The sequence below is a fragment of the Crocodylus porosus genome, unplaced genomic scaffold, assembly GCF_001723895.1.
Source record: "Crocodylus porosus isolate Cpor-Errol unplaced genomic scaffold, CroPor_comp1, whole genome shotgun sequence".
NCBI lineage: Eukaryota > Metazoa > Chordata > Crocodylia > Crocodylidae > Crocodylus > Crocodylus porosus.
This window is the reverse complement of record NW_017728906.1, coordinates 181,958,702-181,976,641: the sequence shown is the minus strand read 5'-3', so window position 1 is coordinate 181,976,641 and position 17,940 is coordinate 181,958,702. Positions and strand designations below refer to the sequence as shown.

Genomic DNA, 17,940 nt, shown 5'->3' with positions numbered 1-17,940 from the left:
ATGTAGTCTAACTATAGAGCTTGGCTTAAAGAGGAGTCTGGGGTATTTGAATGACAACTTCCATGAGGCATAAAGGCAAAGTTTCTGAATCTACTTACAGGGGTGTAGGTTGTAGCTGTGTTGGCCTAAGAACATAGGCAGGCAAGGTCCTTTGGGTGAATCTGATATATTTTATTAGACCAACTTGAATAGTTGGAAAAAACGTTTTTTTTAAAGCACGCTTTCAAGTTTAAAAACCTTCATCAGGCTGTGGAAGTTTTAGCAGTTGGTGTGTGCTCTTCTTGGATGGAATGTTAAGTAAAGAAGCCAGAGGCTGGGCTGGTGTGCATACAAGACAGGCAGTCAGTGAAGATGTAGATTGAGGAGTCAGTGTGTGAGAGACAGGCTAGGTGTGGGGGAGAAGGAGGCTGAATAAGTGGAGAGATACCTGGGCAGTCAGATGTCAGGCAGGGTATAATGTGCCATATATCCAATGTCTATATTTAGTCCATGATTTTTAGTATCCGGGAGGTTGATGAAGTGAAGTTCATAGGCTTGTCTTTGGGAAGTGTTTTGTAGGTTTCCTTTGAGGAACACGACTGAGAGATTGGAGAGAGAGTGGCTTTCTTGTAAGAAATGTGCTCCCATTGATAATTGGGTATTTTTGTCTTTGATGGATTTCTGGTGTGCATTCATTCTGGTGTGTAGTTGTTGTTTGGTCTCTCCTATGTATTCTCCATCAGGGCATTTGGTGCATTGGATAAGATATGTAACATTTCTGGAGGTGCATTTGGTGTGTTCTGGGCCTAAGGAAGTTTGCTTCTGGCGATGAGTTTAGCGAAGTTCAGTGCTTGTTTGAAGGCTAGGGTGGGTGTCTCTGGGAAGATCTCTTTAAGAATAGGGTATCTTTCTCATATAGGCTGCAATTTTTTTAGGATTTTCCATATGGGTTCGAGGGAGGGGTGATGCGTTATAACCAACAGTGTGCGATTCACGTGGGTTTTTCTTCTGTACTGCAGAAATTCTTAATGTGGTATCCGGGTGGCTCTTTCAAATGTGTGATCTATCCCTCTGGAGGAGTGTCCTTGTTGGGTGAAAGCCTTTTTTAAGATTGGTGAGGTGGCAATCCCGGGTGTTCTCCTCAGTGCAAATTTGGTAGTATTTGAGTCTATGGCTGTATATCGCAGTTTTTTGGGTGTGTTTAGGGTGATTGCTGGTTCTGTGCAGATATGTATGTTAGTCTATGGGTTTCTTATATAATGAGGACTGTATTTTGCCATTGTGAAGGCTGATCATCATATCTAAAAAGGAGATGTTGGTGCTGGAGTATTCAAGAGATAGTCGGATGGAGGGATGGTGATTGTTGAATTTCTGATGGAACTCAATTAGAAATTGCAGGTTTTCAGTCCAAATGATGAAGATGTCATTGATATATCTTAAGTATAGCAAGGGTTTGATGGTGCAGTCCTTGAGAACTTTTTCTTCCAGGTGGGTCCTAAAAGGTTGGCATACTGTGAAGCCATTTTGGTGCCCATAGCTGTTCCCATCATCTGGAGGAAGTGTTGGTTATTAAAAGTGAAATAGTTGTGTGTGAGGATGAAGTGTATAAGGTCAGTGATATCTTTGGGTCTGTACTCTGAGTTATAGTCTCCACTGTTTAGGATGACTCTGGCTCCTCCTTTATTTGCTGATTTTATTACTATTTGGTGGTTAGATTTTAGAGATTCTATGGCTTTTCTCTCTGGTTGAGAGAGGTTGTTATGGTGGCATGTGTTGTTGATTATTTCATTGTTCATTCTTCTCCTGAAGCAGCCAATGTAGTCATCAAGGTTAGAGTTGTGTCCATTGTAATGTCTCCAATCTGATGTTTTGTTGTGTTTTTTGGGGTTGATCTTTTCCTCAATGTTGTCAGAGGATGAGTTGTTGTTGGATGTGGATTGATTTTGGTCATGGAAATATTCCTTGAGGCGGAGGTGTCACAGGAATGGTTCTAGTTCTCCCCATTGAAGTATTTTATTAGGGTATTTTTCTGTACAGAAATGTAGGCCTTCATGGAGGACAGATTTTTCAGTATTGGTAAGTGTGTGTGTGGAGAGAGTGATGGTATTTGAGGGTTGGTCACTGCTTTAAGTTTCATCAAGTATGAGGTTGGAATTGTAAAGTGTTGGTGTTGTTCCTCTGATGGTTGTTTTGAGGCTAGGGAGCTTGTTCTTGGAGTAATTTGTTCCATTTCTTCTCTTGTGTTGGATGAATGTTGTAGAAATGTTTTTCTCACAAGAAAACCACTGTCTCCAATTTCTCAGTTCTAATCCTCAAAGGAAACTTACAAAACAATTCTCAGAGACAAGTCTATGAACTCCACTTCATCAACTTCCTGGATACTAAAAATCACGGACTAAATATAGACATTGGATTTATGACGCATTATAACCTGCCTGACATCTGACTCCCCAGGTACATCTCCACTATTTATCCCCATTCTTTCCCCATAGACATCTAGGGGTCAAAAAAACCCACCCCATGCTGCTCCTTTGCAGCATGGAGAACAGCTGAGTGCATGGTATGTGGCACTGCAGACATGTCGACATAAACCACTGCGACCTAAATGTACAAAATAAAGCAAAGAATCACTCCATCCTTTCTGGAGAACAAAAAGCAGGACAGTGGGTTTCAGCATTAATAGGATTTTTCTTTGCAGGAACTCAATCAGTAAATTTATGTTGTTCGTCCTTTGCAAGCAAGGATGGCCGCTTCTAGCTGGGGTGATGGGTTGGAGGTGGTAAGAGAGAAAGGAAGCAGGAAAGAAAAAGGGAGGGACAAAAGAGAAAGGGAGAAAGAAAGGAAAAAGGAGAAAGACAAGAGAGGAAAGAGAGGAGGGGGTGAAGGTTATGTTGTGTGAGTACACAGGTGATTTGTAAGCCCAATCTTTGCGCTGAGCAATCTTTTACAGCAGGGGCAGGAGAGCATTGAGGATTGGACGTGAGAGGCCCTCATTTTCCTGGCCAGTAAATGACAGCATGCAACTGGCACCATATTGAGTAAATAAACATGAAGGATCACTGACATGAAGCAGGTACCTCGCCTTTATTTCATTCAGTCTAAAACATTTCTTAAAAGTCCAGTAAGATATTCTGAGGCTCATAATCTCAAGTGTCATTCTCCAGAGCAGGGCTCTGGTAAAATCCCCCTGAAATATTATGTCTTATGATTGTCCTTGATCTGTACTGACCTTTATCTTACAGTTGTGATATGCAACTCTGAGGATTGCATTGAATTGTCGAAAACGTAAACGTAAGTTCTGATCTTCAAAGCTGACTAAAGAATTTGCTCTACTGCTCTCATTGCAAGTTTCTCCCTGTTCAGAAGACCCAACCTCTGTTGTGTCCATCACAATGAATGCTATGTGTTTATGTCTGAGAGTAGTACTTAGCCATGAATATTTAACAAGTAAAGAGATAAAATGGGAATATAAGAAAATCCATTTAATTGGTTCTATAACCCTAGCTATATTTAGGTAATGCAAAGCCTTTCAGTTTTAGTTTCTTTTTCTCCTTCCAAGTAACACAACATAACATGGTAAAATAATAGGACCGTGCACTGTGAATAACTGGTAGCCATCAGAAATGAAAACCAAGAGAGCAGAGACAAGATCCCTATAGTCTACTGGGATGTTATTTCTTCCTAGATTAGGCAGTAATTTTAAAGAGTTTGTTCCTCTTTGGACCTCAGTCTACCTCTGTTTTGCAACCTCAATGTGTCATGTCAGAAGTAGACCACAGGGAAAAGAGAAAATATATATGAGGAGTTTATTTTTCCGTAAGCTGCCTATTCCTCATACATAACTTGCTGGACCCGGCAAGTTGTGACCTCAAATGAATTGGGTGTCAGCATTATATCAAGGGAGCATAAAAGTGCTTTCTTTTTACAAGTGATTTATAAGCTAGGATTCAGAGTTGCACATTTATTTCTATTTGAACATCTAACTCAAACAGAACTGCAGTCTTTTGACAGTAGCTGCATTTGCATTTTGCAGATATAAATACCTTTCAAATCACTTACTATAGAAGGGATTTCTCTGGCCCTTAACTCACAATTTTATCATCATATATACACACACAAATCATGTCCAGTTATATTCTTTAAAAATATTTCATGGTTAGTTTTTCACACCTTTGTGACCCCTGATGGCAGGCAGTGTATATTTACTTTTAAATTCTATCAGCAGTAAAATGTTCATCTGCTGATTGCACCAATCTCGTGGCTATTCAGCATGGCAGTTGTCATTTCAGCTTTCTATTTTAGTGTTGCTACCTCTCCAGATATGGGGGTGAAACTATATGATGGAATATATGAACAGCATCTTGCTCTAATAACATGCTGTGAAGTTGGTGTGGACAAATATGGGGTTATTCTTCCCCAAACTTCATCCCTATTTTTTGTTTTGTTTTATTATTATTTTTATTACTGTGGTTTTTTCCCTTTATAATTAGAGAGAGGAAGGTAAGTATAATAACTAGGGTGCCTCTGATTAGGAGAGGTCTCCTTGTCAAAGGTAGCTCACAGGCTACAAGGATAACTATCTTTAGAGGCCCTTGCTGTCTGTTAAATTTGGACTCATTCTAGTTCAAAATGAGATGTTTACTGTGCAGTTGACTAATTACCGCACAGTTGACTAATGAACTGCTCAATAAATGCAGAAAAAGATATTTTTTTTGCCATTTCTTAGTCGGTCTAATAAAAGGTATAATCTCTGAATCAATAGTTCTAGAGTTTTGCATTTCAGTAAATGTCTCGGCATCTACATGCACATCCCTATTAAGGAGCACAAAACTAAGAAACTCTGCAGCAAGGTAGGACTCTTTTATACAAGTCCTACCTTGCTGTAGAGCTTTTCTTTTTGTGGGCAGCAGCACACATGTAGATGCTGATAGAGCTGGTTGGTACAGAAGGATGCTTCAGTGTGGAGGGCTGCCTGCCAACTAGCCTCATACTGAAGCACCCTCATGCTCCAACCAGCCCCTCCAGAGCATTGAGGCTGGCTGGAGCAGTCCCAGCCTGGCATACTGACCCCCACAGGTTCCCTTGCCAGCCGGGGCTGCTGTGACCTGGCTCAGTGTGCTGCGATCCAGGTGCACATATAAACTTCATATCTGGGAGCTTTCTGGGAGCAATGAACTGCGGAGCAATAAGCTCCACACTTTATTGCATCTACATGTGCACGTTAATGGCACATGTAGATGCACCCACCTGGTCTGGCATTATGAAATCACCATTCTACACTTAAAGGGACATCACATTACAAATAAAACCAGATTCTTCAAGTTTTGTAAACAGCTATTGCTCCACTGAAGTAAATAAAGCTATGTTACCTTGAATCAGCTAAGAATCTGGCCCTACAACTGTAGGAATCAACCTCTGAATACTTCAGAAACTTAAAATACTCTTAGTAGTTACATCTGTAGCACTTCCTGAGATCTCTACTAGGTTCTATTTTTTTTATTACTGAACTGAAATATTACCAAAACTCATTTTAAAAGCTGCTAACACAGTATTAGTTTAGTCTTAGATGCATCCTTATCATGCAGTTTTTTCAAGTTAATGTACAGGATCAAAACAAGCATCCAACTAAGGATATGACAAAGTAAATGATACAAGACAATGAGTTTAGCTTGTTTTTGTACAAAAGTGAAGCCTTTGTATCCGTGAAGTTGATTTACAAGCTGTGTGTTTTGCATAAAATAAAATATACAATAAAGATCTCCTAAGAAAACCAAATAGCTGTATTGTATCAACTGGTAATAAACCTGGGCTGCTGTATGATAAATAAATAACTTGGGTTTTAAGAATTCTTTGTCAGAGAGCATTTTCACATCATCTTTTAATCTCCATATAAAAAACAATATTAACATAAAATGAGATACTAAAACAATAATTGGATAAGAAATCTCAGATGTGAATAATATGTGCCCCATCATTTGCCATAAATTGAAAATATATAAACAAATGTTGTATGTTATAAAAACTGTTTACCATTTTGACTGCCAAAATAGACATTGTGCAGCTGATGGTAGCTGATGCTTTAATGCATCTGATTAGCCCTATCTTCAGTCTTCCCTACCTTCAGAAGTGGTAACAAAAATAGTATATCTATGGCATCTAAGGGTGGATAGAGCCATTTGCCACATCTAGTCTATGTTCACATGACTTACTTTAAGCCATGTGAATGTAGACAGAATGGGAATGAATGGGGCTATGTGGGACTGGGGGGTGGCTAGCAGGTCCGCTGGTGGGGAGGCTTGGAGCATGCCTTGGTGGGTCCTACAGGGGGTGGGTGTCTCTCCAGGTATAAGGAGGTCAGGGGGCTAAAAATATCCCAGTCAGTGTTGGGGGACAGGGAGGTAGCTTTAGGAAGAATACAGCTCAGGGGTTGGGACAAGTAGCTCAGCTTTCCTAGCTCTGGGGCTGCACGCCAAAAGTGTACAGGTGTTTGACAGATCAGGTTAACCTGTTCCTTATCTAAGTTAGTTCACCTCCATTTTTTGCTCAATTTAACTTCTTTGAATGCTTGAATAGATGGGCATTTAGATCCATCTAAACCCAGTTAGGTCAATTTTAGTGTAATGGCTGTACCTATCCTAATTACCCTTCTACCCATAAAGCTTCTATCTAAAAAGGAAATTAATAAAATATTAAATACAGAAAATGATACCTAAGTGTAGAAATGCCAGAGACTCCCCATGAAAAACACTGGGACCTTATTACTGCCATTGGTCTTAGGTAGAAGTTTCTCATATACTATGGGGATAGGCAATATGCTGGAGTAGGGTCATGGATGGGTATAGCTTGTTCAGGAAAGATAGGCAGGGGAAAAAAGGAGGATGTGTCCCCCTATGCATAAGGATAATGTACACATGTTCGGAGGTGCAGTATAAAGTGGAAGGTAGGCCTGTTGAAAGTTTCTGGGTAAAGGTAAGAGGGGACAGCAGCATGGTGGGCATAGCCATCAGAAGCCTGGATGAATGAATGCTGGTAAGTAGTTAGGTCATGAGAGCATCACTGGCAAGGATAGCACAGGCTCCAGCATTGTGCTTTGAAATAACTGCAGCTCTGCCTATGTTCTACTTTGGGTATTCCCCCTGCTTCTGGGCTTTGCTGATTGATCCTCTCCCCCCCGCCCCTCCAGCTCTTTTGTGCTACATGTGTCAGGGTGTTTTTATATCTTCCTCAGAGGCATTGGGTGTTGGCTATAACCAAGGCTGGGGACTTTGACAGGGGTATGTCAGTGCTCCTGCTAGGAACAAAGCTGGAGACTCCTGGGTAGGGGGTCTTCCCCTCCACTCAGTGTCAGATTGAGCACCATATTTGGGGTCAGGCAGGAATTTTACCTCGTGGTCAGATTAGTATGGGCTGTTGGGGGAGAAGGGGGGTTGTCTTCCTCTGTAGTGAGGGGCAAGATACCTCTACCTGGTATCTCTTAAGCATATGTAGACAACATTTTATAGAAGCAAGATGTTGGTTGCCATGGTTCCCCTTCTTTACCTATGGCAAATTAGAGTGTTAGGTCTCTGTTGTGTTAGGATTGAGGGTAGTCTTATGTAGAGTTTAGATTATGGTTTGTATAGCATGGCTCAGATGGGGCTGATCTTGCCTTAGGCAGGGGATTGACTAGCTGACATCTAGAAGTTGCTTCCAGCCCTACTTCTCTATGATTCTATAAACATTTTATTTATTTAGTTTAAAGGAATAAAGGAAGTACACGTGGTATCTAAAGGAAGACCATCTACAACAACACCTGCCAGTTTATGAGGTTTCTGGCACATAGAATCTCTAAGTGTGTTTCTGCTAAAGGGAAAAGTAATAGTGGCTTGATTAGATCATTAATCTGCTTACAAGGCAGAATCGTGAGGATCAACATCTATTTTTTGCTGGTTTAATCTATAGTGTTTCAAATGTTGCTTAAAATCTTGAATTAATTTAAAATGGCAGATATGAATGTGTAGTTGCCACAGGTATTTTTCTGCTGTTGGGTATTAAGGGGTAAGTGTTAGGAATGAGTTCTTCAGTGAAGAGTTCATAGCTGAGCAGACATTCTTGTCCAGGCTACAGAAATACATAGAAAAACATTTTTTCCAAGGCCAAAAAACCTGCTCATTATTCACACCACATTCACTTTTGGTTTTATTCCTGATGTCAACCTTTCTTCAAATCACATGTCAACATTACGCATTGATTATCTAAAATGGGATCATAAGCCCAGTTACTCTTAAATCAGTGAAAAGAAAGTGTCCACACAATATTTCAGGCTTGTTAGATCTTTGGTAATGTGCTTTTGTGCTTGGAAAGAGTTCAAGACTGTGCTAGCAATAATGATATTGACACAGTCAGCAGAGCATAGTAGTAGAATTCAATCTATACATAAGGTTTTAGAAATACCAAAGAAAATTAAATATTGTTTGGTAATGAATAATTCCTCCTTCCCCCTGAATTTATATGGGGGCTTATTGTGGATTGTCATAATGCTGCTATTTAGTCTTGGTTATTAAAAGGCTTGTTCTTTCTTTATCTACCTGAAGTCATTGTTAAAAATGCAAATGTACTTTAAATGGAATCTAAAGTGTTTATTGACTATACAATGGGACCTAATGACTTAAAATCAGTTCTTAGGTTACAATTGTAGTCAGTTTTTATAGCTTTTTTTAAGGAAAAAAAAATCATAATGAGCTATTCATAAGTTTTAAACAATCCATCAAAATATATGTTTTTATTAGCATAAATCAGAAAATAAATGTTACTGCTAATGAAGAAAGAATCAGTCACTTGCTGGAAGAAAAAAAAGAAGGGCAAAATATAAACAATGTCTTCAGTGCTGATTACTCAAACCCTGAATTCAATTTGTGTATTAGTTCCCCTCTTACTTTCAGTATTTTCATTAAACAAATTCCTTAAGTGCAGGTCCATGTTCCAGACAGGAAGACTCCAACATTTCTGGACATACTTGTTTCCTACACATCCACATCTTGGAATCCTGAAGCTTTTTCTGCCTACAGATCTATATTGTTGTGAGTCCCACATTTTATACAATCAATTTCTCTGTCTTCGGTACTTAAATCACCACCATCCGTATAGAATTTGAGCATCTCCCACTCTTTAATATTTAAATAATTGAAGAGAAGTACTGTTGATCCTATTTTAGAAATGCTGAAATGAAACATGAAGGTTGAGACCCATCAAGGAAATGGCATGGAATTTAGTGAGACCATGATTTCACTTATATCATTTGAGCTGGAGAAAGGATAACCCTTATGGTTGTATCGAATTAACTTACTACTACCAGTCATAGACAATTAGGGTTGGAAGGGACCTCAGGAGTCATCTAGTCCAATCCCCTGCTTAAAGCAGGACCATCCCCCACTAGATCATTCCAGCCAGAGCTTTGTCAAGCCAGGCCTTAATAACCTCTAAAGATGGAGACTCCATCACCTCCCTAGGTAACCTTTTCTAATGCTTCACCACCCTCCTAGTGAGGGCTTCTCACCTTCTCCCCAATCTGTGTTGCCTGGTTAGTCTGGAAACTAACCTTGCCTGTAAAGACCGAGGTAAAAAAAGGCATTGGGCATGTCTACATGTGAATTTATATGCGCCTAAACTTAATGTGCCTTAGCCTAAAGTGCATTAAGGCGATTTAGGCACTTGACTACACATGCCTGCCTTAACATGGATCTCTGGGCAGTACCCTGGGCAGACCCCCAAAGAATGCAGCAGCATAGCTGGGGCTATAAAGCCCAGTGCTGGCCAAGGTAGGTGGGAGCCTCCAGTCCCCTCCAATGCGATTGGCCCAGCCCTGGCCCCAGCTCTAACCCCCTCTCAGTGTTCTTACCTCCCCAGCATCTGTCAAGAGTGAGCTAGAGCTGAGCATGTGGTGCCCCATGCTGCTGCTGGGCACCACCAAGAAGTAGAGGTGGGTACTGTTCTCCAAGTCACAGATACTGGAGCTGGATCAGCTGCTCTGGCAGCAGTGGCACCCGTCAGCATGCCAACCAATGATTGTGTGTAGGGGCACAAAGCCTGCCCCTGTTCTTACCTCTGCCTCTGCTGGTGTGGTGCTGCACAGTTCCTCTGCTCTTCGCACAATGCAGGGAGTACATGAAGCCACATCTCCTTCCCAGCCTGCTTGAGTTGTTTTGGGGGTTTTTGTGCCCCCTCTCATAGTCAGCAGTCAGCACACCAACATGCACCACTGCTGCCAGAGCTGCCACTCCAGCCCCAGCACGTGCGCCCTACAGAACAGCACCCACCGACCGCTTCTTCTACTTGGTGTCTGGCGGCAGCGTAGGGCCCCGCAGGCTCAGTTCTAGCCCACTCAGTTGACATACACTGTGTTAAGGTTCCTCAAGGCATTTACATGTCTCTTAAGGTACCTTAACTATTTGCTCCTAAATTTGACACCTGCTTTATGCAATTTCCTGCACCTGCTTTATGAAATTTCCATTACGGTGATTTTCGTAAATGTTCTTTCAGTTTTGACTCCCCCAAATTGAACTTCTTATCTGGGAAATGGAAACAATGGTTTCTAGCTGCTTGTCTGAAAGGCTCCGGTCAATTTCCCTTCTCCCGTAGGTAGTAGTGAGTGACTCTGCAGCCACAGCGATATAATCAGTCTTATATTAATTTCCTCCCATTTTCTTCCCCATTTCAGAAAGCATGAAAGTCTCCTTATCACCTTCCTTCTTCTGGTCAGTGGCATAAAAGAATGAAACCCCTTTTCCAAGATGGCAACATAGCTAAAGTTTCTGCCATCCATGAACTTTGGGAAAAAGAGTAAAGATTTCCTCATCCTACACCATGACCAGCAGTGGCTGAGGGGTTGACAGCCTCCCAGCCACTGCAGTTTCCAGCAACTTGGCCCCTCCCAAGAAAGGGAAGACTGAAGATTCCTGTAACACTTCTCATTTCCATCCATTAGCTTGTAGGGTAACTGAGCAGGAGTGATGTGCAGAGGGTGTCAGACTTGGCAGAAGTGTAGAGGGGAAGCACAGCTCACCTGTAAAGACACAGCATTAGAGATGGGATTTGTAGCCTTCAAAAGTGAGCAATGAGGAGAATAGGAGAGGAAGTTTGGGCAGGAATGTTATTGGTTGAGGGAAATGGGGTTATTGGCGGTCATATGTATACTGGGGAAGCAGTGACACTACATTGTGTCACAGGGTGATCTAATCCTTAACCAAATGTGTTCAATGTCTCAGATTCTGGTTAATCAGATTATATGAATTTTAAAGGTGAATTGCAAAGTAAAAGTTAAAATTGAGTTAAACGTAAGTTTTTGGTGATCATAGGCCATTAACTAGACTGTTAGGGCATTTAGCAAATAAATTATTTTTAAAGTACATGATTTAAACTTTTCTGTTAAATTTAATTTATTGAGAATGTACCAGAAAGTTCTAAGATTACATCCATAACCGTAATAAAAGCCATTGTATCCCTAATATCAGTGCAGAGCATGCTGAGATAGGTTCAGTTAATCACTAAAAAGGTTAGACACAGGAGAAAATGTACACTTATTTCTCTGCTAAGTGTCTCGCACAGCTTGGTTAGTAAGTGTGTGCTTCACTCAGTCTTCATCTTGGCTTTGCAGTTTATCTTTGGACTTTTTATTTGAATAGTACCTGAGAGTAGAGAGGGAGAGGTAGTGGCTTTGCAATTCATTATAATCAATTTTTATTTTAACAATAACTGAAAATGGGAAAAAGCTCTTCCAAAGGATACTGTATAGCTTCTCTGATAACCTTGTAGGTTACTTCTTAATCAACTCTAGACATTTAAGGTTTATAAATTCATGTTCAAAATTCAATGCTGTTTGAGCACAGTATTTTATTCATTCAAATGTTGTGCCACACTGGAATCAGCTCATGAAATAACTTGTTAACCAGTGTCCTGGGGCAGCAGATACATTCGTAATTCAAAAATGTTCAATAGTCTACATCAATCATAAGTTAAAAATTCTGAGAAAGCTGGCACATAAATGCGTACTAATAAGTATAGTCTAGAATATAAATGGAAAGTGCAGACTCAAGAAAAAAGTAATCTACTTTTGTTAGGGTCATGAAGGGAGCAGCTAAGAATACTTAAGGTCATGTTAGCATATTTCATTATTAAGTGAGAAACTGTTAACTTATCCTGATCAACTTGTTTTGGGCCAGATCCAAATCAATCCTATAAGCACCTACACAGGGCTTAGAATGTACCTGCCTAAATCACAATCCAAATCAATCTTGTACAGGAACTGCAAAGCTGATTAGGTGCCTTTCATTAGATACTTTCATTTTGTCTGAAAAGATCTGTAGGCTTCTATATTCAGGGTACTGGGCATGCTCAGAAATTATAGGAACTAATCAGTTCCTACCTATAGTCTGCCATGATTGAAATCAGTGTAAAAATGCCCAAATACTGCCTAAATCCGTGATTTCTTAGGTGAGACCAACCAAGACAGATGTTAAAGGCATGTGTGGAGCTCAAAATGAAATACAGTCACCAGAGAAAGAAGAGATACCTGCTGTTTGCCAAGTACTGTAGTGGTAAGGGTACATGTCAAGGAAGTGGAAGATACAGATTTCAGTCCCATTTCATCTTGAGGGGATTCAAACTTGCAGGCTGTGTCCACATATGGTTTTTATCTAAGAGTCTTAGGAGTCTTAGGGTTTTTTCTGTGCAGTCTGGGGCCTGACGTGATGAAGCTGGGGAGCACTAGAGTAGCCCTCCCTCCCCTTCTACATTGCTGGTTGAGCAGGGGTGTGGCTAGGCTCCCACAGGACTCTGTGATTAGCTGGGAAGGGTGTTTATCACCCAATTAGGAAAAGAACAGAGGGACATTACCAGCTACTTGTTGATTCTGCCTGCTGATTCTACCTCGATGTGCCTATGCCCAGACTCTAAGGTTGAATAAGTTTCAGTTCCACTGCTGTGCCTTTGCAAACTATGTTTCCTGTTGAGGGCTGTAGGTATATTTTATAGATTTCATAAACATTAGGGCTGGAAGGGACCTTGGAAGATCTTTGAGTCCAGCCCCCTGCCGCAGGGTCAGGAAGTCATAGGATCCCAGCCAGATGAACATCCAAATGTTTCAAGGCTTCAGGAAGGTATATTTTTCTCCTTCAGGAGGTATTTTGAAAGGATATATCCAGTGCTTTCTTCCTGTTCCAAATCATGAGATTAGCTGCAGCTGGAGATGAGGTATGGGGCTGTGTGTATTAGTGCTTTACAATCATACAAAAAATCACACTTCTTAAATGCCTAGCTGGCATGTCTCATTCCACACATTTAGGGTCAAACTGATCATCAGATTTGGGGTCATGAAGGTCAAGTTGGCTGGGATATCATTTTCTTTTACATGATGGAGTGAGGATCAGATTTTAAAATCATCTGGACATATATAATCAATTTCTAGCCTTGTATTTCTACATTTGCATCTTTGAACTTCTATCTTCCCTGCTAGCTGCTTGTAATAAACGGTTTAGTTTCCTAAGGATTGAAATGCTTTAATTTAAATAAATTCATTGGACCCAGCATAGCAATATTGGATGAAACTTTAATGTCCTATGGTATACAGGCAGTCAGACTAAATGATGTGATAGTGTTTTCTAGTTTTAAACATCATGAACTCTCTGAAATTCCTACATAGTGGATTCTGCTCCTATCTTATGAGCACAATCAGCGTAGGTGCATGCCGCTAGTGGGAAAAATTTTTGCAGGGATAGATCTTTCAGGCAAGCTATGCCTCTAACCCAGTGTCCTGCTGCGCAAAGCTATACAACCCTGGACAGCACACACATTCAGCACTGCCTTCCTGTTCTCCTTTGAACAGAGAAGATGTTTGGATTTTTCTGTCTCGAGTGCTTTAAGGTTCATGTTAACCTGTACCATTTTCTCTTCTACTTGTATAAGAACCTAGCACAATGACATGTGCTAGATGTCACTGTGTTTCCTAAGCAAGACCACAATCTCAATAATAATGAATAATAATAACTATTAGTCCTTCACTTCTAACAAGTAAAAATATCTTTTACTGATTGAGTGCCAAACTTTCTTGATCTGCCAGAAGTCCTGGCAATAGATACAAGGACTAGAAAAGAATATATTTTTAACGCACATAATTTAAATTAGTAAGGAAAAAATCCCTATTACAAAAAGTGAAAGATGTTTAACTTTTGTATTTTGTAATTAAAATAAAATGATATATCTGTTTGTGTATAATAAACTGCAGTAAGGAAGGTGTTTTTCTGGTCAGAATACTTGTTACAAAGATGCATTCAAATGACTGCTCTGGAATATTAGTGTAAAAACCAGTTGGGATATTTTCCCAGTGAACTGGCAAGCCATATGTTCTGAACGTTTCCTGGCTTTGTCTCATCTGCATTTCAGTATGTTTGGCTATAGGTTAACAAAGCAAGTTAATCACGGAATATGTAAGACAGATTCTTCTCTTGAGCAGTTTGATGCTGGGTTTTATTATTGTTCACCAAATTGAACATCAGTTAGAATGAGGTTATTGAATGCAGTTATATATTTGTGCAATCCACTTTCAGTTTTGTGAGAGATAATTTTTACTTTGACAAAGTAAAAGAAAACATCTGTTCTTAACATTTGTTGCATTAGTGCATATGGTACTAGTACCTTGTACTGAGCAAGTTGCATGTAAAATCAATCTCAGTCTCAGCATTATTCTTTACACTTCACATTCAAAAGTTCATACTCTGGAAGTAAAATTCCCTCGCTACTATGAAATTTGAAAATAGGCAATGGCAGCTTTTCACTTACTGGGTCTTTTTTTCCCTCCCCGTTGTAGAATTTAGTTAAAGGTAATATTAAATTACATCTGTTATCAACAGATGTATGCTTTTATCAACAGCACAAAAAAGCAAACACCAACACAAATGACCATCTCCATATGTTACTGACACTTATTTTTGTCACTTGTGTAATGTAAATGATTGGAAATGATATTTAGCTAAATTAGCACATTTTAAAACAAATTGGTTTTTGCTCATACAGAGTTTCTTTCTTTCTTTCTTTTTTTTTGGTACATAAAAATACTAAGACGTTTTCTAAAACATTCAACATATGCCCAATTTCACTGCAGCAAAGGTAATAGGAGTTTACTCTTGACTTCAGTGGAAACACAGGCCAATGCCGTATACTTTTGAAAATCCCATCTTAACGTATAGAGTTACATTTCTATGCTTGTCTTGGGATTCTTGGTTTACAGGATGCCAGCTAGAGTCTAGCATTACACTCATGCCTCAGACAGTCTGCTAGCTTACCCTGTCTATGGCAAACAGTTGTATCATATTTTAAAAAGGGCAAATTATGCCCCAGGTTTGTGCATTTTAAATAACTTGTTTGCATCAAAATCATGACTTTTTAAGGTAATTGTTTTAGGCAAGAAGTCAGTAGTTTGCATTCCTTTTATTTTATCCAGAAAAATAACCTTAGAAGCTGCTGATAGCCAATTTATATAGCATGTTCCTATAATCTTGCCCTTACAGTCCTTACCCATTATTTATGTTTGGTTGTTGTACTTATTTGTTGGCTTTTCTCTTAAATTGAAACCTGTTCCCGCAAGCTATTATGTACATATATAGATTTATTCATGTGAGTAAAATAATGTGTAAACATTTGCAGGACTGAAACTATGTAAAGTCATGAGGCAAGGAACTTTCACTTATTATGTTTGTACAGAACCCAATTCAATTGAGCCTTGATTCTCATGGGGTCTTTGTGATACTGTTGACATAATACAGAAATTATGGAGTATAATAATATACTAGCCGGGCCCTTCTAAAATATTGTTATTAGAAATGTTACTAACAATGTTGTTTGTAGAGCCAGACTTACAGTAACTGGCAGGCAGTTTATAAGCGTGATGATTTTATGTCTCTAGAGAAGTGCTAGCTGAGGTTGCTGTGCATTGTTGATACTGGTACAGTCAGGTACAATATCTCAGCTTTGAACAGAATTAGAGTCTTCATTCTTTTTTATTTGGGTTTTGCTTTGAGCAAGGTTATGTTCAGAAGATATTAATTATGTATGAATCAATCAAATTTATATAAAATTACCTTGGGCTTAATAAAATTGCCTCTGCTTATCACAGTGACCACAGGGTTATCTTTTCTAGGTATGGGAAGGGTTTCATATTATGAATAGACATGCATGTCTCACAGGATGTAATTCAAGATAGAATCTTAGAAGTGTGGGGAAAGAAGGGATCTCAGAATATTATCTAATATACTATCCTCATCTGAAGTGGGATCAGGTGCATCTAGATGAACCCAAAAACACATTTAGCTAAGTTGTTCCTAAAAACCTTAGTGATGGTGATTCCACAACCTCCCTATATTTCCTTTTTATCTGCTTACTTATCCTTTAAGTTAAAAAGTTGTCATCTGTTTAACTTAGTTTTTTCTTTGCTACAAATTAAGTTGATATCTTCTTTTCTTACCTTATCAGTGTATGTGGAGAACAACTGATTATTGTCTTTGTACATATTGGAAGACTGTCATATCTCCCTCATTCATGTATTTTTTAGTCCAAACAAATGCAACTCTTCAATTTTGTACATATAAAGCATGGGGAACATACTGTAAGAAAGAAGCTAACAAATTAGAGAGTCCAAAGGATACACACACGCACACACACGCACGTACATGTGTGTGGTGCCCAAAATTGGATGTAGTTCTCTAAATGAGGCTTTACTGGTGCCAAGGAGAGTAAAGATTTGCTTTTTTTGGGGAGAGCATTACATTGTTAACTCATAATTAGGTTGAGCGGTACTATGACTTTCAGACTTCTTTCTTTAGTATTGCTGCCTATCAAGCACTTGTGCATTTAACTTCCTTCTCAGTGTCATACTTTACACTTGCTTTTATTTCATTACATCTTGTGGATCACTTCTGCAAATTATCAGGACCATTCTGAATTTAGATCCTGTCTCCAGAGTGTTTGGAGTCCCCCTCTAATGAATACTGCTGTGGAGAATTGAGCCCAAGACAGAACTCCACAGTATCCTCCCACTGTGACACAATACCATTGACATTGACTTGCTCAGGGTTGATTTTCAACCTTCTGTTAATTGCCTCTAGATCATATTTCTTCAGTTTGCTTATAAAAGTGTCACATGGGACAGTTCAAAAGCCAAGCTTTATCATATCTACTTTCCTTTAATCACTGGGGTGGTTGTCGTTTCAAGATGTAACAGTAGTTAGGGTGCTAAATAATAGTGACCACAGTATAATGAAGTTAAAGATCTTGAGCAGAATGTAAGCTTTACAAAGGGTTGTTAAAAGAATATCATGGAGAGTAATTTCAGAGGAAAAGCAGTAAAAAAGGCAAAGGACATATGCAGATAAACTTCTATATTAAGAAAGTTTGAGAAAACAAGGAAGAAATGAGAGACAGTAAAAGTATAGAAGATAATTAATGGTATAGGGAAAGGAATCAGAACTCATGGCAGAGGTGATATCTTTTGCTAGATCAACTAGACTTTTCCAAAAAAAGCATTCTTTAATGGCAAGCTTTCAGACACAAGCACCCTTATTAACATAGGAGAACAGATTGTAAACGTTCTCCCAGGTAGAAATGAAAGTTCATATTTCATAGGACAGTTACAGGTGTGGTAAAATCTGTTGTTTCCTGCGGTTCATTTTATGCAGATTAGGCTCAGAGAAAAGTTGGAATAGTTTGTTTACCTCAAAGTTGTTTGGTGGAAAGCAGGATGCAGTTATATTTCCTTCTGGTTATGATGTTTCATATGTCACAGAAGAGGAAAAGGATGGAATGCTCTTCTGGACAGGAATTTCTTATGTGGGTGAGGTGTCTTTGGGCTCTGTGACGATGCAAATTACCTCAGACAAAAGAAGGAGCAGGGTCTCAGATTTCAGGTGGTAAAATTTGCTTCCTCCTAGTAACATT

The 17,940-nt window shown here is 39.4% G+C and overlaps 1 long non-coding RNA gene across 1 annotated transcript; it reads left to right on the top strand.

The window, feature by feature from the left end:
- The first annotated feature begins 236 nt into the window (after positions 1-236).
- On the top strand, positions 237-17,734 carry LOC109306342. The gene is made up of 3 exons (XR_002099953.1): positions 237-249; positions 343-345; positions 17,575-17,734. It is a non-coding gene; the product is annotated as an uncharacterized LOC109306342 (long non-coding RNA).
- The last annotated feature ends 206 nt before the right edge of the window (positions 17,735-17,940 follow it).